The sequence below is a fragment of the Apium graveolens genome, chromosome 8 (assembly GCF_009905375.1).
Source record: "Apium graveolens cultivar Ventura chromosome 8, ASM990537v1, whole genome shotgun sequence".
Taxonomy (NCBI): Eukaryota; Viridiplantae; Streptophyta; class Magnoliopsida; order Apiales; family Apiaceae; genus Apium; species Apium graveolens.
Genome location: NC_133654.1, coordinates 194,307,925 through 194,333,879, shown reverse-complemented (window position 1 = coordinate 194,333,879; position 25,955 = coordinate 194,307,925). Strand labels below are relative to the sequence as shown.

The window sequence follows — 25,955 nt, the reverse complement described above, 5'->3', positions numbered from 1 at the left end:
ATAGAATATGAACCTGTAGAAATTCAGGCAGACCTGTCATTTGTGGAGCAACCGGTTAAAGTACTCGACTGGCAAGTAAAGAGTCTTAGAAATAAATCAGTAAAGTTAGTGAAAGTACTTTGGAGGAACCCTAAGGTCGAAGAGTCGACTTGGGAGTTAGAGTCTGATGTGCGTTCCCGGTATCCTCATCTGTTCTCTTAGATTCTGGGGACAGAATCCCTTAAGGGGGAGAGGATGTTACGACCGGCATTTTATGTAATATTATTTGTGAATAATATTAAGTTAAATAAAAATATATTCAATGCTTGTACGTTTGTGTGAGTGAAAATTTCTGCATTTTAAATTTGCTCTGGGTAGTATATGATTTTTCAAAGCAAGAATTTATTTAATTTCTTTATTTTTGATTTATAAGGAATATTCTAAGCTTTGGAAAAATTTTCTTTTAAAAGACATTTTGTACACAAATTTTGAAAATGATTTTATAAAGTCTCTAAAAATCCAAGTTATTTTATGGTATAAATTTTATAATTTTTGAACTTGTACTTTATTATATAAAAATAAATCTTTGGAAATTAGTTGCTTAATAATTATCAAATTACATGAATAACCTTGCATGCAAACTCTCTTCTATTTAACCAAAGGGCTAAAGAGTCAATAACCACCCCACTAACTCACAAATTGCTAGCCAAATTACCTCCTTGACCTTGCATGCAAACTTGCCTAACTTTGGCTAGAGGGTTACTCTTGTAATTTCTCACATCCACTCACTTGTGGGCAAATAAAAACCAAACAATCAAGATGATCACTCCACCATTTCTACATTTTTTCTCCCTCTCCTCTCCCTCCTCCCACCTTTCCTCTCGGCTTTTTGCCGAAGCCCTACCCCCCTCCCCTTTTCTTCATTCCACATTCAAGTTTCCACCTCCCATACAAGTAAATATTACTTCCTATATCATGATCATTTATATTCCAAAGAGTTTTGAGTAAAAAGTTTAAGTTTTAAAGTTGCATGTTAAGGTTTTAGTGAAACTCAAATATACAATCTTGATTCTTATGGATTTAAGGTTGTTTTTGAGAGGACTACAATGAATGGATAAGTGCCAAGTCATGAGAAGGAAAATCTTGATGATTTAATGGCCATTTCCATCCATTTCATTCGGCCATGACCATATGGGAGCCGAATGAATGGTCCTTGAAATCATTCTTGTTGTTTTGATCAATTTTTGCATGTTTATGTGATAATGACTTAAATTTTGTGATGATAATTTGATAAAACTCCTTGCATGCTAAGTGATCATCTAGGTATACCTTATGCTAGGCTTGCATGTCAATTTTAAGATGGAATATATGTAGAAAATGGGTTGTTTTGGGTTGAAAAACCCGAAGGCATGCATGCATGTGGAATTCTCTTAGTTTGTTGTAAGATTTTGATCATTTGGAAAAGATTTTGTTAGTGAGCCTTAATTTCAGTAGGAATAATGTGATAATATGGATTTATGCTTCTTGTTGCATGGTAATAATTTGTGGTTATCTTTTATAAAAATATATATCATGTTGTTTCAAAAGCATAAAGGTTTATGAGTTGTAAAGAGTAGTCTCTTTTATTTTGCCATAGTTGCACCATAGGTAAGGATGATCTCACCAAGGGTATTTTGAGAAAAAAAAGAGTTAGTTCAGTAGAACACCAAGTATAGGTCTTGGTTTAAGTATTTAGTTGTTGATAATTGGGTTTGTCAAGTCAAAACCTTGGAAAATAAGAGTTATAGTTTCTGCAGAAAAATCAGTTTAGTACCCTGAGGTTTAGAGTGAGTTTTGACCATGTCATTGATGTGCACTTTGAGGCCCAAGCCACCAGAAGTTAGTATGGGGAGTATATAATAGGTTTTAGGAGTTGGTTGGAGGTTTGCATGTCATTTGGTTAGGTGCACAAGTAGAATAACAAAATCTGTCCAGCAGGGGACAGTTTTGTTGCAACTTGGAAATAGGGAGATTTGGCCATGTCATGGGTAGGCCCTCATTAGGCCCAATTGGGCCTTAGTTAGAGGGTATGTCAGAGAAGTTTTTCCAACCATAGTTCATAGGATATGAGCTAGAACCATGTGTCACAAGTTAATTCAAGTCAGGGCATTTTCTGCCCAGAAAAACAGGGGAACCTTGGACTTTTAGCTTAGGCCCAAGAAGGCCCAAGCCAGGCCTTTGAGCCACATCAAGCTTGTGAGATGCCCTTAGGTCAGGAGAGCCTTGTGTAAAAATTTTGAAGAAAAACTTGTAGTTTAAGAGTGTCTAATGCACTCAAGAAACCTTAGTTACCATTCTGAAATTTGCACCAGTGAGCACTTTCACTTATCACATAGTTTTAGGACACTTAGAAGTGAGTATTAGGTCGACCACCATAGTTGTAAGATAGTGTAAGGTCAGTAGAACAAAAGGCACAAGTGAGGGTCAATAGGTTTTGGATAATTTAAGAAAGGCACATTGAGTTAGGAAGCCCAAATTCGAAGACTTCGTTTAGTTAGCAACCAAGTAACTTGAGTGGTGAGTCGAGATCATCCAAGCCTAGTGTGGCATTATGGTGTATATGATGTTATTTGGTATTAATATACGATATGTGATTATGTGGCTACGTGTGTACATTTAAAAATATAAATGTTGGATATGAATTAAGTATGTATAGGCCTAAGTGCCATCCATGTTTAATTTCGGGTTGTAAATAGGTTAAGATGGAAGGAATATATTATAATGAGGATTATTATTATTTATGTAGGATCTCGAGACGAGGGAAAACTTGCCTTAAAAGTCGAGTGAAGCTCCAGTTGTTGCTCCTACCAGTCAGACCAGACCAGTCTATCTCAAGGCAAGTGATTCAACTTGACCTTCGTATTTGCTGCAAACAGTTCATATATATATCGATGCAATTATCCTGAGTCATTTTGATGTATTTAAATCAAGCGTATCTTTTGTTTATCTTTGAGTTACATAGAGATGCCATGAACCCTCGAGTACATATTGCAAGTAGTTCAAAAGTCTTTCATGATAGTTTAATGCCATGATAAATTAGAGATGCGTTATAATATCTTATTGATTCTTTTGTTTATCATGCTATTGATCCCTGAGAAATCTTGATGTTGCACCCTGATGCTTTGATTCAACTCTTGAAATAACCTCGATAGAAACTTTATCTTGATACCTTAAAGCCAATCATTTCTTAAATACATTCATGATTGTTTGATAACCCTATCCTTACCCTAAAGCTTGATACCCTGTTATATCTTGAGCTGATGATCACTTTCTTTATATTTTAACACCTCTATCCTATTGGAACCAGTGATGCTTATCTTCTTGATGTTCTAATACCTATACCTTGTCTACAACCCTTGCTTTAAGCCTAGTTTGGCATTACTCTTTCATATTATCCAATAGCCTTGCTCAATTTCCTTGTCAAAGTTCTTGTTTATGGAAATCTCTCGATTACCCTAATATAGTAAAGTCTAGTGGATCATGGCCCTGAGATTTAGTGTCATATTTCCAGTGTTTCAAGTTGATCTATAATCCCCTGATAAAAATGATTTCAGTCAAAAGAGATTTTGTCATAAATCGGCATCAGTTTTCAAAATGAATAAAAGGTGGATTTTTCAGTCCCAAAGGGGGACAAATGTTTTCTTGAATGGTGGATCTGGACTGAGACGCGAGTCCTTTCCACACTTATATTAGGCTTAAAAGTTGCCTAGGGATTCCCAATAATGTTTTAGAACCCAGCGAGGTTCGGGATTACTTCGCGGCTGATCACCGGCTGTAATCCGTAGCGTCATAAAATGATTTTGATTAAGAATGGTTTTAAAATTTGTTTTGATGCAAGCAAAATGATGCCAACTCACGTAAGTTTTATCTCTCGATTATCATTGATTATGTCATTCCATTGCCATTCCTAAAGGTATATCTCGATTTATGCTTTGCGCTGTATTGTTTGCACTTGTTGAGCTTTTGGCTCACTTCTTGCTTTACCCTGATATTACAGCTAGCAGCCATGGTTAGATTCAAGCAGACTGCCCGTAAGACCTGTGATGCTGACGCTTATGTTCGAGCTCAGGTAGAATAAGTAATAATAGTTGTGTGAGGACTCGGTATTTGTAATCAGATGTAATAGTTGGTAGTGTTGGGCTGTTTCAAACCCTAAACTGTAAAGATCTTGGATTTTGGTTGTGTAATACTCTTTAAAATGATGTAATAGCTATAATTATTTTGCTATTTAAGTTGGGGGTGTGACAGTTATTATAACTCAAGTATAGAGTTTGGATATCAGGATTGTATGTTATGTGTTATGGTTGCGTCGTAATATGTGATTCGATGAATATTAGGTTTAAAGTATACAATTATATTGTATAAGCGTGCTATGTGAATATGATCGAGTATATATATATATACTCTTAGGGTATTACGATAAGTGATAATTATTAAACATTCTGGGAACGTCGAGTGGGAATCTAATTAGGGTTTTGATTGTTGGATTGTAGATTTGGAGCGTGAAGGCTTTCAGGCTAGGAAAGGGAAAGGTATTCTAGGTGGCAATAGTTCAACCCTTGTAAAACAGGAAAGCGAATTACGGCGAGTAACTCTGCCTACTAGTATAAGTTGTGTATTCAAAGGATACTGTTGATGTCATGATAGAGTATTGATGTTTTTTAACACTTGTGAACCTGTTATTGATTCTTGAGAAATTCTATTATTGTTCCTTGTGAACCTGTTATTGATTCTGAGAAACCCTGTTATTGTTCCTTGTGAACCTGTTATTGATTCTTGAGAAACCCTGTAATTGTTCCTTGTGAACCTGTTATTGATTCTTGAGAAACCCTATTATTGTTCTTGTAATGACTTGATATGATTATTGTTCAAACGTTTATAATAACCTTTTTATTCATATCCTGATCACCTGTTGATACCTTGAATTCTTGTAAACCCTATAAGAACCCTTATGAACTCCTTTGCATAATGACCTTTCATTTCTTGTAAACCTTATTTTGTAAGGATCCTTAAAACTATTTTGATTCCCTAACTTGTATACCTTGCTTATCATTTAATCTAGATCCTTAGTATTGATCCTTGCTTACCTTTGATCCGTTCATTATCTTTGAATTCTTGAATTGAACATAAGAATGATTTTCGACTTGAAAGAGTCTGAATGATTTCATATTCTTGGTAATGATAAAATGAACTTAGTAAAACCTTTCTTTTCCAACACAAGGTTTTCCAAATGAATTCCTGATGAATTGGATTGAGACGTAAGAGACTAATGGGACTAGTCCAGTCATATAAGAGACTAGCGGGGCTAGTCCAGTTTAAGGATGAATTTATGCCATAGGTACCTTAACGACCAGATGGAGGTCGGTACAGGCTGATCACCCATATTATTATTTATGAAAGTTAAAGTAGTCCAATCAAGGGTTCCCTATCACTTTATAAAAGATATTGAATACATTGCTTTAGCAAATTTCTTCTTTGAAAATGAAATGACTTATAATGATTTGAAATGAGTTGATTGTGATATTGTTTAACATACAGCTTGTGAACCCTGATTTTTATTCTGATATTATTATCAATCATATAATTGATTCCCAGAGTTGAATAGATTCTTGCTTTCCATTTGAAAGATCCTTGAGATCCTGTTAATGATTTGTGATGAATGTCGGCTTTCGCCTTATCTTGAACCTTGATTCTTGAAAGCCCAACTATTTCTTCATAACCCTTTCATAGCCCAAAGATAGAAATCTGCCACCTAGAGATTTAAAATAGAATCCTTAAAAGTAATTATGGATAAATGTTGATTATTGTATCATAGAACTGTCATTTAGTTACTGGTTGTTTTTTATACTCATATATTATGCTTTGTTCTAACTATGGCAGTTAAGCAAGATGATGTCCAGACTTAGGTGCATGCTCGTAAGAGCATACCTTGTGGCCCCTACCATGTTGTAGGCTTCCAGATGCCAGAGTAGGTAGTACAGGTTGTGTGTGAGCAAGCGCTTAGTTGAAAAGTTTGTAAAGATACGATGGGTTATCTGTCCGTTCCAAGTCAGAATCGATTGTGTAAATTAAATATTATTTTGGGTTGTAATATATATTATCTAGTTGGTAGTTGTAATCTTGTCTCAAACTTAATCCTGTTTGATCCTGTTAGTAGTTAATCGGGGTTTATGCTTAATTATTCTTAGTTTAAAGGTGTGTGGGTCCTCATTTACTAACTCCGAGATTGAGGGCATCACAGTAAAGTCTTGATTTGATGTTTTGTACTCGAGTTATTTGTGTTTTTGATATGTTTTGAAGTATTTTTGTATTTCTGGCTTATATCAGGAACTCAGGTAAATTGTCATTGATTTAATGCTAATATGGTGTTAGGATGGTGTCAAGAAGATTGCTCATGAAAAAACCAACTCAAACCAGCAAGAAAAGCAGAAGTTAGGATTTTCACCAGAGAGTCAGCGTGGTCGCGCTATAGTAGTGCGCGGCCGCGCTATAGTAGTGCGCGGCCGCGCTAGGATTACAGAAGTGCAGCGCGCCTGTGCTGGTGAAGCGTGCGCCCGTGCTGGTGAAGCGTGCGGCTGCGCCGGGTCGATTTCCAGGATTCCTGTTTCTACTCTATTTCTGATCCGAAAGACTTCTAATCTGGATGTGTTGTAATATAAACATAACTTATGATCATTTTTCATAACAAGACGTACCAAATCTTAAGGGGAAGGCGTAAGAAGACCGTAGAGCACAATTCAACCAAGGCGAAGAGGATCTAGTTTATTCTTGTGATTCTTTGTTTTAAGTTATAACTTTGGATGCTAGTTTTCTTACTTGTGAACCTATACTTTTGTTTTATACTTGGTTTATTATTTATCCAATATAAAGACTGCGTTTATTATACCATGCTTTCATCGGAACCCACGTTGATGATGAGTCTGATTATGGGCTAATCGTTATCGTGGGGTTCTAACAGATTAATTTATGGATTTCTTTAGTTGATTCGTTTCGATGCCTTAGTGTGTGGTGATTGTATGATATCCTAGTATTGGTTATTCTTATTCATCTTATAAGTGTTGTGAACTTATAAGATAGCGTGTTAATCTCTAATGAAGCGAAAGTGAATTTAGGGGTTTAGAACTTGCCATGATAGCATAAGTTCATGTAATTGATATGCATGATTCGTAGGTAATTTTAACCATCTTATTGCCCTATGTAATCACGATAGATAACTTGTGCATTAAACCGTTATGTTGTCAAAATCTATAGACATGTAGGGTCTCAATATAATTGGTGTCTATTCATCTTCTATCTCTTTTGTGGATGTATGGTAATATGGTATTCGTACAATGAAAGTTGGCGTATATCAGTTTCGTATTATCTGATTAGTGTCATCACCATTGCATGCTAAGGTTAAGAAAGAAAAGGCTATTGAATGAAGTATTTAATGAAGTTAGAATCCCATATTTTTGTCATATAGTATTCAACTCTCTTTATTCTCTTAGTTAATGTTCTCTAGTATAATCTCTTAGTTAAGCGTAGTTTAAACAACCTCAATTTATTATTCGTCTTAGCATTGGATAATAACCATACCATTGTTGCATAAGTACATTGACTGAAATTAACTTAACCAGTCCCTGTGGAAATGAACTAGAAATAATTCTATATTACTTGTGATCATGTATACTTGCGTGAATATTAGCGCGTGTTCTAGCCCTAACACCAGGCGCGCTCACGCTATGTTGGGCAGACATAATCTTGTTTTTAGTACGTTTTGGATATTCTGAGCGGCCAAGTCAACCGGGAGCATATAAATAAAGAAAAGGAGATAAATTAAACAATAAGGAACAGAGGGAGAACTGTAACGCCCTCCAGACCCGGGGTATCTGGGGGTTACGGGCTAATCACCAAACTTGTACAAGCTTATTCATAAATAATAAAGAAATGAAACTAAACCCCTTAATCACTACCAGGACCTTTTTAGATTGAAGTATGAAAACAAGAACCACTAACTACTTTTATTATAAACCGACATTCAAAATCTCACAAACTTTCTTTATTACCAACCATTGTCTAATTCATTTTAAACTAAGTTCAGCTTTTATTCAAACACACACACACACTATCTATCAACACTCCACCTGCTCGGGCAACTCAAAGCTTTCTTCCTAGATTGTATGATGCTCACGAAGATCCGTGCTAGAACCTCGAGAAGGTAACGACCCATCGACTTCTATCTCATTCATGAACTCCTGCTGTGGAAACTGATATACCCCGGGAATAGGGGCATAAATAGCTAAAGGGGTAGGAAATAAGACTGGCTGCTCCATAGGTGCATACACTGGTGGCTCTGCCTCTGGCTCCATCTGTGGAATATCTGGAATCTCAGGCTGCGGTAGTGGAATCTGCGGCTCTAAGTCCTCCCACTATGGAAGATCAATCATATCAGGAACATCAAACATCGGAAACTCCAAAGGTGGAAAGTCAGGCATCTCTGGCTCAAAATAAGGGAAATAATGAACAAAGTCTGGTACCTCTAGTGGAGGTGGTATCTCTGGTGCTGGTCCAGGTGGTAATGGTGGAGGTGGTGGCAATGGAGGAAAAATCTGCACTGATGCTGGGGCTAGTACTGGGTCTGACTCAGTCCGCTCTGACGAAGAATCCATCTAATAATATACCAAATAAAAGAAAAGGTCATTAAACAATTCTAAGATTTATATTTCCCTATTCTAATCTGACCTAAATCCTAACACTATTCTTCCTAATCTGACTATCCCTATCTTATGTGATCTCTCTATCCTACCTTAATCCTAATGTTCTTGTTTTCAGGGACCAAACCTATAGCTCGGATACCAAACTGTAACGCCCTCCAGACCCGAGGTATAAGTCTGGGGGTTACGAGCTAATCACCAAACCTGTACAAGCTTATTAATAAATAATAAAGAAATAAAACTAAACCCCTTAATCACTATCAGGACCTTTTTAGGTTAAAGTATGAAAACAAGAACCACTAACTACTTTTATTACAAACCAACATTCAAAATCTCACAAACTTTCTTTATTACAAACCATTGTCTAATTCATTTTAAACTAAGTTCTGCTTTTATTCAAACACACACACTATCTATCAACACTCCACCTGCTCGGGCAACTCAAAGCTCTCTTCCTGGATTGGGATCAACACCTTGGGTATAAGAGGATCCCGAGGCTTGACCCGCTTCTTTACCACTCGTGTCCTGACGGGTTTCATATTCCTTCTTAACTGAAAACAATAAGGTGAATAACAACAAAAAGGGGTGAGCCAAAAATTGCTCAATAAGTCTACAAAAATATACACAATATTAAAGCAATATAACTGAATCCGTAACCCAGGTATATCTGCAAAGATATAACCTCCTAAGAATCAAAAGAAGGCCTACTGGAAAATACAAACGAACTAAACTGGACTCAAGTTCGCAGCTATACCCTGCTGATCAGCCAGGATACAGTGCAGATTTATATCTCACTATATAGATCCCGTCGGGCACCCAGGCAGTACGACCCATCTCAAGGATCCGGTTATGTCCCGGTCCTTAGGATTAAGTAAACTTAATCCCCAAAAGTAATGTTTTCCAGTCCCTGGAATAGTAACCGGAACAATCGGTATACTTTGATATATTCTAATCACCAGAATATATCAATAATTGTGAGTAATAATTGGAATATGAATAATGAATTCAAATGAAAAGAATAATTCAAGAATCGAACTGAGATATGAATAAAGAAATTAAAGTAATGCAAATGTAATAAGAATCTGAAGAGAATATCACTATTCTGGAAAATAGAATAGAGAAGAAACTTGCCTTCTGTGCGACTTACTGCAATTAAATCACTTCTGTCTATTCCGTACTTGACCTGCCTTGCTGGCTTAGTTTCTGTTAGCAAAATAGACTGGTTAATTCATTTTGTACTTCAATTTACATCTTAAATCGACTTCATTTTATTCCTACTATCTACCCATACGCTTATAACCGACTCGAATATTACATATAAGCAAGTAAGACTCGATTAACCACATAATACACATAAGCACATAAGCATATAATCATTTTTATAGTTAAAATAATTTTTAGAATCAAAATCGACTCGCTGATTGCTCCATTGATCTCCTTATGCTTCATTTCCCATTTTTCCGGAGTTTTCCGAACTCGTCTCGGCACGCATTTCGACTGATAATCAAGCAATCAATAGAGTCAACTAATTTCGAGAAGAAATTAGGTCTTCATATTATTTTCTGAGTCAACAGGCTTTCGTTTCGCTCAAATCGGACTAACGGTTGAATTATTATCAATTAAACACTGATAATTCAAATTATTATTCAATATAAATAATTATTGCTAATTTTTAAATCCCAAAATAATTTTTAAATAATTATTTAAGAAAAATCAAAGTCAAAAATAAATTTTTTATAATTTTTGGAGTTAAAATGAAGAAGTTATGATTTATTGAAAATTATGTGACTAATTATCGAAATAATTAATCACTTTTTAAATATTTAATAAATAAATAACTAATAAATAATTAATAGATAATTATTTACTAATTTAAAATAATTAATCCCTAATTATTAGGATTAATCACAATTTATTACAAATATTTACAACTTATCGTTATTTATTTGATTAGATCGATTATTTACAAATAATCAATCGATTTAATTAACTGATACGCTATTTATCGAATAACTACGAATTACTCAAATTATAAACCAACTCAACGATTAATTACTCGTATAAATACGAGCTATGCACTATTCTCGAATACTACCGAACTAATATATTATTATTGGAATTTAAACGATTCGTTAAACAATTAATTATCGGTATTTAATTACACGATACGAACAATTACTGCAATATTATTTGAATAACTAACGCTCGAATAATAATTCTCATTATCGAATCACTACTCGCAATATTAACTAATTATCGAATTAGTAATCATATTATTTAATTATTTTTAATCCTTATTCATTAATTAATTACCTAACTATTAATTAATTACCTAATTATTACTTAATTAGATAACTAATAAATAATTAGATAAATAATTAAATAATTAATTAAATAATTAAATCCGAATTTATATTTTAATAAAATAATTTAGAAATTAATAATATTATTTTTCAGAATTTAAAACTAATTTTTATCTAATTATCAGAATTATTAAAACTAATTTCTAATTTTTAGAAAATAAAATAAATATATAAAAATCCAGAAACATAAAACTGAGTTCAGGGTTTGGGTTTTTAGGATCATACCGGGTCGATTTCCGGGTTGGAACCGGGTCGACCTCGGGTCAAGGATGAATAGCCGTCACCGTCCCAGAATCCGGCGATGGCGACGGTTTCCGGCGAGGCAAAAAACACGACCACAACACTTGATTCCTGGCTGGATTTTCTGCGTTTCTGAGGCACAACAACACAATGACGTTCCCTCTGCTGTTTCCCCTTCGTCCTCGACGAGCCCGACGCTGGCAGAACCTAGAGCAGCGGCGGCGATGCCGCTTTCCGGCGAGACAAAACCCGAAGCCAAACTCGACAAAACCAATGTCAATCGATTTCAAAATTGACAATCTACAAGCCTCTAACAACCATAACATCAAACAACTAACGATTTGTAAAACCCGAATTCAAGAACTAAACCCGAAAAATACAAATTTCAATTCGATCAATCAAACGTTAAAAACAATCAAATAATTGAAAACTAGAGATCATAAGCTTCAAAACGAGTACTCACATGACTGATTTGGACTCCGGAATCACCTTCAAATCCTTGCTTGATTCTGCTGCCCTGTTCTTCACCAAACCATAATCCCCTTTTTCTTTTTCTATTTTCTGATTATTTTATGATTTTTAATTAAAATTAACCTGAAAAATTAACAATAAATCAGGTATTTATATTTATGAAAATAATACCCCTAAGTAAAATTAAGGGTCTAATTACACTCCTAATAAAAATATTTGGCCCCAATTTTTATAATTTTTGGGTATTAATATTGAATTTTTAAATATCCAATAAATACAAAATTAATGCTAAAAATTCCCAAAAATTGTGAATATTACTAAAATGCAAAGAAAAATGATATATGATAATTTCATGATCATATAAAAATAAAAATGTTATTTTTGTGGGGTTTTTGGTACCCGAAGGGGCCCGAAAAAGTCATTTTTCGCGAAAAAGGTCAATTTGTAAAACGTCTAGGGCTTCAGAATAGCGATATGGTATAGGGCATTTTTGGCAAAATAGGGCCAATGATTTTGTTTGAAATACGGGCTTTTAAAACATGGTTTTGAGCTGTACGAGTTTTGATATAAGATATATAACTTAAAATAAAACACTCAATAAATATCCAAAACACGTTTGGATCAAAACAGATAACACGTAACACATAGCAGTTAGGATTTAATGACTCAACACATTTAATCACATATAAATGACATATTAATACACATATTTTATTATAAATATGATATAATACAACGTAAATTTCCCGGTCGTTACAAGAACTCTGGAAAAATTAAAGCACACAAGACGGCTAAAAATAAGAAGATTTAGTTCTACATCGTTCTTTTGTTTTCTTCTAACACTACAAGAAAAATGTTAATAGACATCACACATTAGACATCGGTCACTGATGCCACTGATGTCTAAAGGATAATAGACATCACCCCGCATTTATTCGATGTCTTTTTATTCTTAAGACATCGTTTATTTGAAAATCGATGTCTTAATTTCACATTTTAAAAAATGAATGCGCGACCTCCCAAATTCATTTCCCCCTTTAACCAAATTTTGACTCCCTCCCTACCCATTTTTCTTTTCCCCCTTTACATTCAGATGCATTAAATTAAATAACAACTAAAAACAAACACACTCATATCATCTCTCTCGATTCCCTCTCTCTCACAGCTCTCTCTCTCTCTCTCTCTCTCTCTCTCTCTCTCTCTCTCTCTCTCTCTCTCTCTCTCTCTCTCTCTCTCGCTCTCGCTCTCGCTCTCGCTCTCTCTCAAATCTCACAATTAGAAACCCTAAATCTGGTCCTCTACTCACCCAATTACTCAACTCTGTTCTCTGGGCTTTTACCTTTCAAGTACTCATCCCAATTTGGCCATTTCAAACTCCAATTTGATGAGTGGATAAGGTCGGTTGGTTGGCTGGATTGGTTATTTTGAACCCAAATTCAGTGAGTAACTATAGTAGATTACATTTATAAGCATATTTAAATTTTGGATTTTTTAATCAAAACCCTAATTTTTAAATTGGGGTTCTACTTGTAATGTATTGTATTTATTATAAGCATCATATTTTGAATAATAATTAATTTGTCAAGAACTTTAAATGCTTGTTGCTACCATTTCTCTTGTGGAATACTTTTTTATATTTTCACCCTATATCTTGCATTTTTGACTCTGCAATACCTTGTTATTCAATTGTACTTGTTTTCGTTTATCATGATCTCTTGATGTACATGCCCAGATGATGTTAACACTCATTTTATATGCTTCTCGTGTGTGGATCGTGAATCTCTCATTCTCTCCCCTTCTCTCTGAATCACACATCACCACATACATGAAATTTTTTGAATATCTCCACAAACAATATAGTGCCTACTGCCTACAAGTTCCTTATTTATGCAGTTATTCAACTTATTATATGATGATCTACAGGACAACTTTATGAGCTTGATGGTAGGAGGGCCATACCAATTTCTCATGGTGCATCCTCTCCTAGCAGTTTATTACGGGTTATTAATCATCTGTATCAACGTATAGCTGATTCTTTTTTTAAACTTAGAGGTTCCAACTGTTTCCCATGAAAATGTCATTTCCTAGAAAACATTTTCCGCATTTTTTAGCTTTCAGAAAGATGTCAATTTTTAAGTGTCCAGTCTGTAAATCATAGATGTATCTAACATTTATCAAAGGCGTATTGGCAGTATGGGTGATGTAAACAACTCAAAGTTATAGATTCTCTTTTTATCTTTCACAATCTTGGGGAACAACATCAAATTTGTGGCACTACAACAAAAGCTAAACATAGATGTTTGGTAGGCTACTAGAATTATATATGTTAAATCAGTTATGCAGTGAAATTCTTCAGTCTGTGTGTTGACATATTAATCTAAAATAGATTTTGGTTTTGTTTTATAAGTATGTAGGGCTGCCTTAAATATTGTACAAGCTCTTGAGTATTGTATAATGAAGGTACCTGCTCTGTACCATGATCTTAATGCTTACAGGATAGTCTTTCATGACGTAATTAAACTATTAGGATTATTTTGGTCATTTTAAACCTTTTATACCTTGGTGCTTCTATTTTACTAACTTAATGTTACTGTATTTCATCATTTCACAGGATTGTAATCCAAGACTCTCCTGCTTTGCGTTGATGAAGAATAGTAGAGATGGAAAGAGTTACAGGACTAACCTAGCATTTACCCCACTCGAATATCTGATGACTGGTATTTATTCTCTGTAACATTTAATATTATCCTAGTAAATATTGTTTAGAATTGTCCAGTTCTTGCTTACAATATCTAGCAGAATTTTTGTGTTGACTGAATTCTGTTTTGTTCCCTCCATGCCCCTAGTTATGGTATTATAAGAAGCACTCAATTGTTAACCTATACAAATTATGTAAATAAACAGTATTAATAACTCTCAGACTAACCAATAAAACACACTAATAATTATTGAAAGTCTTACATCATAAGGCATATTATAGACAATGGAATATTGATCATACTTGAGCGTACTTGAGCAGTTTCTACAGATATGAAGTATCTACATGAGATGATTAACCTTTATGAGTATTAAGTTTACAACTACAGAGTACACACATAATTTATTTATTTTTTGACACTTCTAAAAACATGATTGATACTTAATACACCTTCTAATGTCAATTTATAAGATTTGGATTTAAATTATTTGACATACTTGTAAATAAACTTGTCTTACTAGTAATCTATAGAAAAATTAAACTTAAAAAAATCAAGCTTTACAAAGAAAAAAGTTTTAAATTTCATATTTTGGTGTGAACATAGAGGAAGTTAAAAATATATGGAAGTTCATTTTGTTAGTTTGGCCCAGGTAATGTGAACATTAAGGATCTCCTCAGACCCTAGCACTTAAAATTAGTTTCCTGTACCCATTTTCATTTCATTTTGTTATGGGCCTATTAAGATACTTTGATAAGAAATATTTGAAGGAATTACCATGTTCAGTGTTTCCTGGCAGAATTGAATGGAGGCATTATTTTGTATGTAAAACTTCAAAATTTTGTAGCAATCTTGCTGGATGTGAAATAATTGGCTAGTGCACATAATGTATTCATAATGTGGTTCTTGGGACCAGCTTTGTTTTTCTGCAATGTCGTAGACTGTAAAATTTAAAACAAACATGTACTCTAGTTATTTCATATTCGTATTTAAGTGATTATGATATTCCGTTTTAAGTTTTAACTGCCACTTAGTGCTTGGATTTTGTGTCATTGTAGTGTGAAAGACATGTATTTCTTTGATGTCAGGTAAAGATATATTTTTGTATGTCTTTGATGTGGTGTTACCTAATACCAAGTTTTGGGGTTTTCATTTATAGACACTGGCCAAAGTTTAAGTTGGGATACACCAAATGTAGAGATGCTGGTTGATTTTTTGAATAATTATCAGAGCTGAGATCCTTCCTACATAAGGCAGAGGACGTCGCATACCCAGCTACTATATATGTTTCGTCCCGAACAACGTACCAGCTTAAACAATTGGATTCTTAGTTTTCTTACAACTTGTATCATATATCCCTTGCTAGAGTGTATTGATGATGATAGATGTGTTAGTTGAATGACAATTAGTTGAATGTATTTTATATATGGTGCAATGGACAGATGTTTTGTGACTGCAAGGTTTTTAATTTTATTTATACATCAATTTTCTTGTAACAAAACTGATGTCTAATAATTCAATATACATCACTTTTATTATGGAAATGCATATGTGAAAAAATAAAATATACATCACTTTTGTTTTTAAAAAGCGATGTCTAAACATACAATAGACATTAGTTTCTTTGTGTTGAAATTGATGTCTAAAAATTGATAGACATCACAGTTTCTGAAAGAAATCGATGTCTAATAGGCTGAAAGACATCGGTGTATGGCCGATGTCTAGAATAGACATCACCGACATCAACATCGGTTGTAAAACAACATTGACATCGGTCAAAAACTGATGTCTATGGACATTTTTCTTGTAGTGTAATTAGGCGATACTTTGGATGCTCATTTTGGATTTGTTCTAAACCCTAGTACTTTTATATTCTCTTGTAGTTTTCTGAACCTTTTTACTATCATGTTTTCATTGGAACCCATGATGACGAGATGTTCATAATAATCGTTATCATGGGATTCTAACAGATTTATTTATGGATTTTACTAGTTGATTGCCTTAAAGTTTTAGTGTGTGGTGAATTATTGATATCCTCGTATGGTTGTGCTTAATCTTCTTGGATGCGTAGCTAACATCTAAGTTGTTTGTTAATCTTTATTGAATGTGAAAGTGGATATAGAGGTTTAGAACTTGCCATGTTAGCATAGGTTTATGGATGTTTTGTCATTCATGATTCGTAGTGTAATTTTAACCATCTTACGCTTTCCTATGTAATCTCAATGGATAACTTGCTCTTAAACCGTTATGTTTTCAAATCTTATAGACATATATGGTCTAAACATAATTGGTGTCTTCTAGCTTCTATCTAAATCGTGGATGCTGAGTAGTAGGGTACACGCATATCGAAAGATAGCGTGCTCTAATTTCGTATTATCTGATTAGTTATCATCACCGTCACATACTATCATTAAAGGTATAAACTCTGAATGAATTATTTAATGAAGTTAAAATCCCATGTTTTATTTCACATAAGTAACTCGATTTCAATCTCTTAGTTAATCCATTATAGCATAATTACTTTTAATTAGTTAAATCAAACACACATTGATACTTGTCTTAGCAGTGAATAATAATCATACATTGTTGCATAAGTGCACATTCTGAAATAAACCAGTCTCCATGGGAATGGACTGAACTTAATCTTATACTACTTGTGACGGCGTCCGTCTGTGTGTTTTTGTGCGAACAAGTTTTTGGCGCCGCTGCCGAGGACTCAGTGTTAAATTTAGTTTATGTGCTTGTCATCAGTGGTCGTTAAAGTTCATTGACTCGGATTATTCTTCCTACAAAGTTTACTTTGCTTGTGTATTTTAGTTATTCGAGAGAGCGTGTATGCGAACATGTTCTCAATCTCATAAGGACACTCTAGTGGAAGTTGAAACAGAAGTGATCATTGCAATGGGAAAACCAGTAGCAGAAACGAAAGCATTGAAGGATTATTCTCAACCAAAAATCAATGACATTCAATCTAGCATTGTCAGACCAGCCATTGTAGCTAATACCTTTGAAATCAAGTCTGGCACGATTCAAATGGTACAGAATTCAGTCCAGTTTGGGGGTGCTCCAACGGAAGATCCCAGTATGCACATTAGGGATTTCATCGAGATCTGCGACACCTTCAAGTTCAACAATGTTTCAGAAGATGTTGTGAAACTGAGACTTTTCCCTTTTTCTCTGAGGGATAAAGCTAAGTGCTGATTGCACTCTCTACCAGAAGGTTCTATTACAACTTGGGAGGATCTTGCTCAGAAATTTATTACTAAATTCTTCCCTATGGCAAAAACAGCTATAATCAGGAATGCTCTTACTCAATTTGCACAACAGTCGGGAGAATCTTTATGTGAAGCTTGGGAGCACTACAAGGAGATGCTCAGGAAGTGTCCTCATCATGAAATGCCTGATTAGATGGTAATCAATTGCTTCTATAATGGTTTGGGAGCACAGTCAAGACCCATGCTCGATGTAGCATCAGGTGGAGCATTATGGGCTAAGAGCTATGAGGAAGCTTATGAGCTAATTGAAATGATGGCTGCTAATAAATATTGAAACCCAACTCAGAGACTGCCACAAGACAGGATAGCAGGAATTCTGGAGGTGGATACAGCTACGGTTATAAAGGCTCAGCTAAAGGCATTGACTATGAAAGTCGATTCTCTAACCAACTATGGAGTTCATCAGATAACAAGTGTTTGTGAGCTTTATGCAGGTACACATACGACGAATTAATGTGCTATATCTAGTCAGTCGGCACAGTTTGTGAGCAATTTTTAGAGACCACAACAACCAGTTCCTACCACTTATCATCCTAACAACCAAAACCATCCTAATTTCAAGTGGAGCAATAATCATAGTGGTATGCAACATTCACAACAGCCTTATCAGCAGTTTGGATCCAAGCCATTCAAGTTTCCTGGTTTTCAACAACAATATACACCAAGGCAATAATTTCAGCAACCGTTAATGCAACAACAATATCATGGAACTGCCGATAAATCTGCTAATGAAAAATCTGAATTAGAGGAATTGAGGCTAATGTGTAAAAGCCAAGCGGTTTCGATCAAAATTTTGGAGAATCAAATAGGACAAATTGCTAATACGCTGCTGAATCGACGACAAGGAACTCTTCCTAGTGATACGGAAGCTAAGACAGGCAAGAGAGAAGTCAAAGAACAGTTGAAAGCAATCAATTTAAGGTCTGGAAAGGTCGCTAACCATCAAAAATAAGAACCTGAAAATTTTTGGTAGAAGCCAGCGCGCCCGCGCTCCATACAGTCGCGCCCGCGCCTACCCCTGTACCAAAAATTATAAATTTTGATAATACAACTGATCAGAAGGATGGCGAAGCGGAAACGAAGAAAAATTCTGCTAAACACACTATTCCTGAGTAGAATATAGGAGACAAACAGGTCTATCCGCCTCCTCCATATCCTAAAAGACTTCAAAAGCAAAAGTTTGACAGGCAATTTGCCAAGTTCTGGAGGTTTTAAATAATCGCATATTAACATACCTTTTGCGGAAGCTCTAGAGCAGATGTAACACCCCCAAATCACGGGTCAAGATTGGGTGTCACTACACAACTTTAAATAATATAAACCTGTATATTAAAACAAATATATAAATAACCCCTCAATATTCCAGATCGCTTACAGGTTATGGTATGAAACAAGAATCTAACCTTCTAAAATTACAATAACTAAATACAATTTACTTACCTCTTTACTAATTTCCTCGTATTGATCACTCTGACACCTCCAAATTCCCTTCCGCTGGAATCTCTTCACTTTTGTTGTCTATTAAAAGCTATTCACTTTTGCCCTCATTTGATATTGAAAGAAATAGGAACTTACAAAGCAAGAGTGAGCCAAAAATGCCCAGTAAGTATCATAAATAGTTTCCAGGTATCAGATCAAAGAAACTTCTGGAAATAATTTTTGAATAATTTCAAAACATCTTTATTTATTTAAAACAGTTGAGCGAATAAAACATCGGCCATCATTGGCCTTTAATCATAAATCACATTTTTCTGTAAAAGAACAATAAACATTTCACTGATTCATCTTTTTGAATCAAATGTTTATTTAATTTTGTAATCACAAACTATTCAAGAAGGAATGCAGTTAATGGCGATCAACAATAAATTAGACTGGACACTAGAAACCAACATATGCACTATAACCTGTTGATCAGTCAGGATACAATACAGATTTGTACCCAACTGCATAGACCCACCAACATATATAAGGTACCCAGGCACTATGGCCTAGTAATCAAGGGTCCAGCCATCTCTGGCCCTTAGAGTCCAGTCCATCACTGGCCCTCGGCATAACCATCCAGTCCGTAGAGTATTTTAATATCAAATAATTTTGATTTCAAAACATCCCAATTCAGGGTTCGCAAATAACCCGAAATAATGGGTATGTGCTCAAGAGATCAATCGATAATCAAGGAACAAGATCAAAGAGGTACTTGCATAAATAAGAGTAATTGCAGTGAAATATAAAAATATTTGACTATTCTGAATTTACAATATGAATGAAGAAATATTTATAATATTTTAGAAGAAAGTTTAGGAATACTTGCCTCAATTGATAATCCTCTGATCTTTAACTATCTGCCATATCACTTAGTCCTGATGCATATGTATTTCCATTGACAGGCTACTTGACCTTTCTTGTCATTCACCATTTTAGGTTTATCTCTATTCTGAATTCACTCGTTTCATGACTACACGTAACCAGGATTTACTTTTACAATCTCTGTCTGGCTTGAATGCCTCGAACTATGTGTATCTATCATAAAGGATACCATTCAATTAACTGACAATATATAATTGTCTTGTTACGACCGGCATTTTATGAAATATTATATGTGGACTTTGTGTGATATTAAAGCCGTAAGTGAATATACTTAATGGTTGTACCTTGTGTGAATGAAAAATTTCTGTATTTTAAATTTGCTTTATGCAGTATATGATTTTTCAAAGCAAGAGTTTATTTATTTTCTTTATTTTTAATTTATAAGGAATATTCTAAACCTTGGAGAAATTTTCTTTTAAAAGTTATTTTATTCACAAATTTCAAAAGTGATTTTATAAAATTTCTAAAAATCCAAGTTATTTTATAATATAAATTTTATAATTTTTGAACTTGTATTTTATTTTATAAAAATAAATCTTTACAAATTTTATTGGTTATAATTATCAAATTACATAAGAGACCTTGCATGCAAATCACCCTTCTATTCTCTCAAAGGGTAAATAAGACTTTTCCAACCCCACTAACTCATTTGATTATTACCAAATTACTACATTAGCCTTGCCTGCAAAATGGCTTAATTTTAGCTAAAGGACATTTTTGTAAGTTCTCACTTCCACTCATTATTTGTCAACCAAAAAGCATAAAACAAAACTTTAAGTGGGAGAAGTCATTCCACTCATTCCACAGTCCAACACCCCACAAATTTTTCTCCTCCCCCCTCCCACCATTGCTCTCGGCCAAAGGCCTATTTCCCCACCCCTTCAATTTTTCAATTCATTCTTCATCTTCCCAAGTGTAAATATTCTACCTACATTCATCTTATATACTTTCCAAGTGTTTTGTGACTTGGAAGTTGAAGTTCCATGGATGCATGCGTAGTTCTTATGTGATCTCCAAAGAGAAACTCTTGATTCTTGTGAATTCAAGAGCTCTCCATGAGATATATTATGTATATGTGCTAACTATGTGTTTTATGGAGATATCATGCTTTAAAATCCTTTTCATGCTACTGAAATTTCATTATATATTTATGTTTAGCCATGCATGCTAGTTTTAAGACATTAAAATGATGATCAACCATGTTTTGCATGCTACTCTTTTCGAAATCATGTTGTTATGTTTAAAAATCTATAAATTCGAAATATGTGTGCCTAAAATAGATTGTTTCTATGATAAATTTTTTATTAATAGTTAAAAGAAGTTATATTTCATGATTATTAAGGATGAGTAATAGGTGCAAGTCGATTTTGCAAAGCATTTAAAACTTTATGCCTAGCCGAAATCTTGTTATGTGTTTTCCATGAGTTGCATGTCATATTTTTTAGTTGCATGTTGTTAATTTTTAGGCATGGATGATCTCCCCTTCTGTTGAGACACTATTTTAGGATATTAAGACACTAGGTTTGCTTTGGAAAGAGTTGGGTGCTTGGTTTTTAAGTGGGAGTTAAGGTGGAAAGGGATTAGTTGGTGTTTTCATTTTTCCAGATTTGATGCACTAGTTTATGGGGAAGTTTGAATGAGCATTTGTTGTGCCATTTGAGGCCCAAGCCACCAGAAGTTAGTATTGGGAGTATATAAAAGGTTTTAGGAGTTGGTTGGAGGTTTGCATGTCGTTTGGTTAGGTGCACAAGTAGAATCACAAAATCTGTCCAGCAGGAGACAGTTTTGTTGCAACTTAGAAATAGGGAGATTTGACCATGTAATGGGTAGGCCCTCATTAGGCCCTGTTGGGCCTTAGTTAGAGGGAGTGTCAGAGGAGTATTTCCAGCCATAGTTCATAATATATGAGTTAGAACCATGTGTCACAAGTTAGTTCAAGTCAGGGTGTTTTCTGCCCAGGAAAGCAGGGGAACCTTGGACTTTAAGCTTAGGCCCAAGAAGGCCCAAGCCAGGCCCTTGAGCCACATCAAGTTTGGGAGATGCCCTAAGGTCAGGAGAGTCTTGTGTGAAAGTTTTGAAGGAAAACTTGTAGTTTAAGAGTGTCTAATGCACTCAAGAAACCATAGTTGTCATTCTGAAATTTACACCAGTGAGCACTTTCACTTAACACATAGTTTTAGAACACTTAGGAGTGAGATCTAGGTTGACCACCATATTTGTAAGATAGTATAAGGTCAGTAGAGCAAAAGGCCCAAGTGAGGGTCAATAGGTCTTGGATAGTTTAGTAAAGGCACCTCGAGTTAGGAAGCCAAAATTAGAAGACTTTGTCTAGTTTAGCGACCAAGTGACTTAAGTTGGGGGATTGAGATCATCCAAGCCTATTGTTGCATTATGGTGTATATGGTGTTATTTGGTATTAATATATGATATGTGAGTATATGTGGCTATGTGTGTGCAATTATATTTATAAGGTGAATATAAATTAAGTGCATACAGGCCTAAGTGCCATCCGTGTTTAATTTTGGGTTGTAAATAGGTTAAGTTGGTGAGAATATATTATAATGAGGATTATTATTATTATTTATGTAGGATCTCGGGACGAGGGTAAACTTGCCATAAAGGTCGAGTGAAGCTTCCAGTTGCTCATACCAGTCAGACCAGACCAGCCTTTTTCAAGGTAAGTGATTCAACCTGTCTTTCGTATTCACTGTAAATAGTTCATATATATCGATGCAATTATCCTGAGTCATTTCGATATATTTAAATCAAGCGTATCTTTTGTTTATCTTTGAATCATATAAAAATGCCATGAACCCTCGAGTACGTATTGCAAGTAGTTCAAAAGTCATATCATGATAGTATATTAAAGTAATTTGAATGTCATGATAAAATAAAGGGTTGTTATAATACTTGATTGATCCTCTTGATTAACATGCTAACGATCCCTAAAGTGCTGATATCTCAACCTGATGCTTGAACCCCTATAGAAACTTCACCTTGATACCTAAAAGCCAGATATTTATCAAAGTTGTTCCTCATTGATTGATACCCCTCTTTCTTATCCTAAAGCTTAACAATTCTGATATATCCTGAGTTAAAGATCATTCTTCATACCTTAACACCCTTAGTATTCATGAAGCTTATCTTCTTGATGATCTAGCACTTGCACCTTGACGAGAAACCATTGCTTTAAGCCCAGTTTGGCACTACCCCTCCATAATATCCAATAGCCTCACTAAATTTCCTTGTCCAAGTTATATATGAAATCCTTTTAGTTACCCTAATAAAGTAAAGTTTAGTGGATCATGTCCTTGAGATTTAGTACCATATTTCCCGTGTTTCGGGTTGTTCTATAATTCCTTGATAAAAATGTTTACTGTTAAAAGAGATTTTGGTCATAAATCGGCATCAGTTTTTGAAATAAATAAAATGTGGATTTTCAGTCCCAAAGGGGGATAAATGTTTTCTTTGAATAGTGGATCTGGACTGAGACGTGAGTCCTTTCCACACTTATATTAGGCTTAAAAGTTGCCTAGGGATCCCATTAATGTTTTAGAACCCAGCGAGGTTCGGGATTACTTCGCGGCTGATCACCGGCTGTAATCCGTAGCGTCATAAAATGATTTTGATTAAGATATGATTTTGAAATTGTTTTGATACAAGCAAAATGATGCCATCACCCATAGTTTTATCTCTCGTTATCATTGGTTATGTCTTCCCATTGTCATTCTTTAATGTATATCTCAATTTGTGTTTTGTATCGTACTGTTTAGTACTTGTTGAGCATTTAGCTCACTCCTTTCTTTACCCTGATATTACAGCTAGCAGCTATGGTTAGATTCAAGCAGACCGCCCGTAAGACCTGTGATGCTGATGCTTATGTTCGAGCTCAGGTAGAATAAGAGATAGTAGTTTTGTGTGAGGACTCGATATTTAAATCAGTTGTAATAGATGGTAGTGTTGGGCTGTTCCAAACCCTAAATTGTAAGATCTTGGAGTTGGTTATGTTTACTTCTTTTTAAAATGTTGTAATAGTTATATTTAATTTGCTGTTTAAGTTGGGGGCGTGACAGGTTTTGGTATCAGAGCTTTGTTTTAGAGTCCCTGGACAACCCAATTAGGTTATAGGATATATGTGTAGGTTATAGATAATATGCGAGAGAGTAGGTTAAGTAAATTTATTATTAATACTCCTCTTATTGGTTTGTCAGCAAAGGGCGCATTCCTCGTCATCCTCTGGGTCAGACGACACTATTGCTTTCTCTGTGTATGCTGAGTTGAGGCGCGAGTTCGACATGCTTCAGGGCAAGTACGACCGACTGATAGACCGACTGAAGAACGTGTACCCGGACAGCCGAAACTATGAAGGGAAGCCCAAGGAGAAGATGACTGCGAGACTTGAGACCTTGGTTCAGTACGTCAACACTAAGCTTGAGGAGATGCCAGCGCACCGAGACCGCACCAGCCAGTATATCATCCAGATGGTGGCAGATGAGCTCCATAGCATTGTGAAGACGCTTCGAGAGGAAAAGACTCCCAAGCCCCGTTCAGATGGAGTGGAGCCTTAGTTCTTTCCATTTACCTTTCATGTTGTTGTACTATCAGACTCCGTAGAATCCCCAGTTGTTTCCGTTGTTTCCTTTAAATAAGCCTGTTGATCCTAGAATCAGACTTTGTCATAATCCAGATGTATTGTGACCTTTAAATTTCAATAATCATGCACTATTGTTCCGTTTGCTCTCAACTGTTATTGTACACTTTTATATGCATCGCCATATCTGCTTAATTTGAAACTTGACCTCATATGTAAATAAGAATGCCATGCGATACCCTCGAATTATTTTATCATTCATATATGTTTTGACATAACTCTTATTTCAGGATCATGCCTCCCAAAAAGAAGAACCCAACAACCACATCCACCACAGGCCCAAATATTCTTCGACTACTGGAAACTTTGCAACAGCAAACCAATACTATAGCTCAACAACAACTAACTCTTCAACAACGAATTGTAAACCAAGATAACCGTGAACCACACCAACCACCTGAACCACCAGTACCACCTAGACAAGTTGTCACTTTCAAGTCATTTCAGAATGTGAATCCACCTGCATTTCATGATACCACTGATCCAGTAATAGCTAACATATGGATTAAGGAAATGGAAAGGGCTTTTGAGTTGGTACAGTTAGGAGACGATCAGAAGACGCCGTATGCTACTTACTTCTTGAAGGGCGAAGTCATCTATTGGTGGGAATTAGTAAAATCTATGGAAGTAACCCAGAAAGTTTCTTGGGAGAGATTTAAGAAGTTATTTCTGGACAAGTATTACCCTAAGTACATGCAGAATCAGATGGAGCTTAAATTTTTGGAGTTGAAGCAAGGGAACATGACGGTACTGGAGTATGAGAAGAAGTTCACTGAGTTGTCAAGGTTTGTGACAAAGTATACCAGCACTGAGGAGGAAAAAGCAAAGAAATTTCAGCAAGGATTGGAGCCTTGGATTAGAGATAGAGTGGCTATGTTTGAACTTGAAACCTATGCGAGAGTAGTACAGAAAGCTGCTCTGATTGAGAATAATGGGACGCAGTCAAGGAAGGAAAGGGATAACAAGAAGAGGAAGGTTCCATTTTATGGAGAAAAGTCTGAAGCAGGAAGTTCACAAGATCGGAATGTAAAGAGGATTGGATTCCATAAGGGCGGAAATTTTCAAAAGAAAGGAAATTTGGGCAAAAGGCAAGAATCGAAGGGGAAGAATCAGGCAAGCCAAGGGCAAGTAGAAGAAAACAGGTTCCAGAGATCGGAATGCAAGCACTGTGGAAGAAGGCACCC

The 25,955-nt window shown here is 35.2% G+C and overlaps 1 non-coding gene across 1 annotated transcript; it reads right to left on the bottom strand.

Annotated features, from left to right (window-relative positions):
* Positions 1-17,772: 17,772 nt before the first annotated feature.
* Positions 17,773-17,879, bottom strand: LOC141682107 (small nucleolar RNA R71). The gene has a single exon (XR_012559508.1). It is a non-coding gene; the product is annotated as a small nucleolar RNA R71 (small nucleolar RNA).
* Positions 17,880-25,955: the final 8,076 nt, after the last annotated feature.